The following is a 3665-nucleotide window of genomic DNA, read 5'->3' as shown; positions in this document are numbered from 1 at the left end:
GCAAAACACACGCCAGCCTCGGGGCATGCTGGGAGTTGGAGTCTCGTCGGTTTGCCATTCGCTGCGTCACATTGTCACATGGTTATTTAACATATAGCGGTATAAAATGCATTTTTTACATTATTGGTTTCAATCGAGTAGAATATTTATGCATAATGTCAAATAAACTTCAGAATTCAACAGTATGGCTAGAGGCATGGACACAACATTGGGGAAAAAGAAAGGGGAAAAAATGTCATGGCACAGCACTTTGTAAAACACTCCACTGAAAAACACAAAGTGTGTTCATGTTCACCTTTTGTTATCTAGTGGAAGAGCATTTTTGCCTGCTCCTATTCATGGTCGGCAATTACACACACACACAAAATTTTTCATTCACAAATAATTTGGGGGTCATCATGAATTGGATTATTTCAAGTGGCACACCGGATGATTTCTCACAGAACACTACACACAAAAAAACTACCCAAAAAACGACACAAATAACATTTTTAATTCACAAATAATTTGGGGGTCATAATGAATGATATTGGTTTATTTCAGGTGGCACACCGGATGCTTTTTTCACGGAACACTAATGTATCACAGCACACTGGCCTGATCTCTCAAGATAGTTGCCCTATATTTCAAAACAGTAAATTTTGGATTACCACGGCAGTAAAAATAAAGCGCTTTTCAAACAAAAAACAAATACTGTCCCTGAACAGCTAATAAAAATGTCCAAATAAATAAAATTAACTTTTTAATTAAGTATTCATGTTGCATTGAGCAAGGACAGCAAAGAGGGGGGAAAAGCGGTAAAAATATATGCATTCTTTATTTTTCATTCAATTGTGCTCACCCGCGATGCTCATGTAAATACATTCTCCCACCCTCCAGCAGTCGGTGGTTGAATTTTAACGCGCATTCTCTTGCCAATTTGTAGCGCACTCAGCAAATCGCGGCTTCTCTGCGAGCTGCCCCGCCGTTCGTCTGTCAGCACAAGCCTACTTACGACCACATTCCACCCCGCGGGAACACCGCAGAGACACATATTGCTGCTTCTTACGACTTTTTTCACACAGTGCGCCGTGTGCGTATACCAACTGCCCATTTCACTTCATCACGGCAACTTTGTCTCCGTTGTGCAGGCTGCAAGACTTGGTCTAGTCTAGTGCAAAACAATATTGCAGGGGGCAATGAAGAGCATTGAGCTGCATTTTGAGGTGAACGAAAGACTTCATTCACGTCGATTGTGTTTGGGGAGTGTATATTTACCCACTGAGCCATAGACATCTATTAGACCTCTCGTCTATGTGTCGACCTAATTTAGACGTCTATATTAGGTCTATGGAATAACCTAATATAGACGAAATGAAATCCATCAAATATCATCATATAAAGAAAATGTAAACTCTCAACCAGCTGTAAGTTGTATAAATAATGTACAGAAGTTGTATTGCTTTGTTTTAAACAACCATTGATCCGTACATGTGATGTTTGGTTATTTCTGCAACCTGACAAAGACGTCTATCAAAGTCAAAGTCTGCTTTATTGTCAATTTCTTCACATGCACATTTCTTCTATATTAGGTCTATGGAATAACCTAAAATAGACGTCTATATTAGGTCTATGGAATAACCTAAAATAGATCATATATGATCTTCAGAACTATAAATAAAGGCAATTCTACTGGTGGGTGTTTGTGACAGGATTTCCACTGTAGCCTCATTACTGTAATTTAATATGAATCTAATATTGCAGTTCTTCACAAGGCTTTAAATAGTGTTTCTATTGATCATCATCATCATCATCAGTTTAAAGTCCGTTTTCCAGGCGCCGCTGGGTTGGACTGGGTTCTTGATATGGCTTTCTTCCACCGGCTTTCGGTGGAAGTAGTGTTTCTCTTGATGAACCCAGTAAATGATTGACGGCTGGTGGAAAAAAGTGTGTGTGCGGACGTGGTGCATGTTTTTGACAATTTTGTGGATGGGGAGGGGTGCACGTTGCTCTTCCCAGCGTCTCACAGGAATCAAAGTGCCCCATTATAGAATGAGTTTTACAAAATGACAAGCAAAAAGAAAAATAATCAATATGCCACCAACCACAGCCACAATGATAATGGAATAATAATAAACAATGGTCTTTTTGTATTATTCCAGCAAATCTTCGCATATTCTCTCTGTCTGTATTATATTGCAAACCTTGAGGCTAAGGCGCACACACCAGGAGCCCCATTGAATTAATGCATAAATGATGAAAAATTAATTATTTACAATTTTTAATTATATTGTTGTTGTGTTTATCTCTTAAGTACCATAATGTGGTGTGCTTTTCTTTTTCCTATTAAAAATTAGAACATGTTCTGTTTTTTGGGGGGGGTGGCTGGAACAGATTAATGGTATTATCATTTATTTCAATGGGGAAAGATGATTTGAGTTTTTTATATATTGAAATATAAATATTAGTATAAAGTATAATGTCAAAAACCCTGCACAGATGAGGGGGTACATCAAGTCTGTGGTGATGATGGGGCTATGTGACTTTCAAGGGTGGGAAAGACAGCTTTAGAATATTTTTTTCTTTTAAAGTCAATGACGAGTCATAACACGAGCTGAGGTTATTTTGTTTCCTCACTTGTGCCACTTCCAAAATTGCCTTGCTGAGAGCCCAAAGTCCTGTAATTTTGTTTTTTTTTTACTTTTGTTTCTCGTGTCATATTTGACAAGCTCTCGCTCTTCGGTATCTTCGGAAGAAATGAGGAACATTCACTAATTCAGGAAAAAAAGGAGTGACTGCGCGGAATTTCAATGTGCAGAATGTAATGCCGAGCAAAAACTTAAGAGACCAGAGCTGCTTTCATTGAATTTTGGACACTTTAATGACTCTGACAAATGGTCCTGTCACAGGAACTGTCTTCCCTTTCTTCAAACTCATCCGCCCTCTTATATTTCTTGATGGATTGTTCTCGCACGCCTAATTGATGAATGGAATATTTCCTAACATTTGTCAGCCCTTGACGCCGGATTAAATGAAATGTGGCAACAAACAAATCAAAAGTGTTGACATCTTGAATGTTTGTCATCATCAACTGTGTAACTTTTTGTGTGATATGTTGTAATGGGCATCCAAAACTTAGGCGAGCCTTTAGATGCATTTACTCTACAGGCCTGCACAATTTCTACATCATATGTTCTACACAACTCTTATCGACGACATTTTTTATTGTGTTCTTTACGACTCAATTTTACCAAGTTAGCATCATATTTCACGTTTTATGTAACTGTATTATAACATATTTTGGTCGAGGGGGTTTATTGCAATGGAAAAATAAATACTGGTGTGGATTTCGAGTGAAAACTGCTCCAGGGAGCTTCATGTTGATATTTTGGGAGGATGAATGACAAAGTCCAAACATGTATCTGCAGATTCAACAGAGGAGTCAGATCAGTTTCAAGTATTTAGTCTTAACAAGTTGTGAACTTATAACATACTAGTCCGGAAGGTGTTTGTTGCTCAGCTGCGAGCTTGTCGAAAGCCGGCAGACTGGAACTAACAACTCTGAAATATTTATGTCCCATGAGGTGATCGTGTGTGTGTGTATGTGTGTTTGACTATTAAGAGGAAAAAAGTTGTCGCTCGCTGAAAACTGGAGCTGTAATGTTAGTTATGATTATTATTAGTAG

This window comes from Syngnathus floridae, chromosome 1 (genome assembly GCF_059516105.1).
Source record: "Syngnathus floridae isolate MCC-2025c chromosome 1, RoL_Sflo_1.0, whole genome shotgun sequence".
Lineage (NCBI taxonomy): Eukaryota > Metazoa > Chordata > Actinopteri > Syngnathiformes > Syngnathidae > Syngnathus > Syngnathus floridae.
This window is presented reverse-complemented; position numbering follows the sequence as displayed.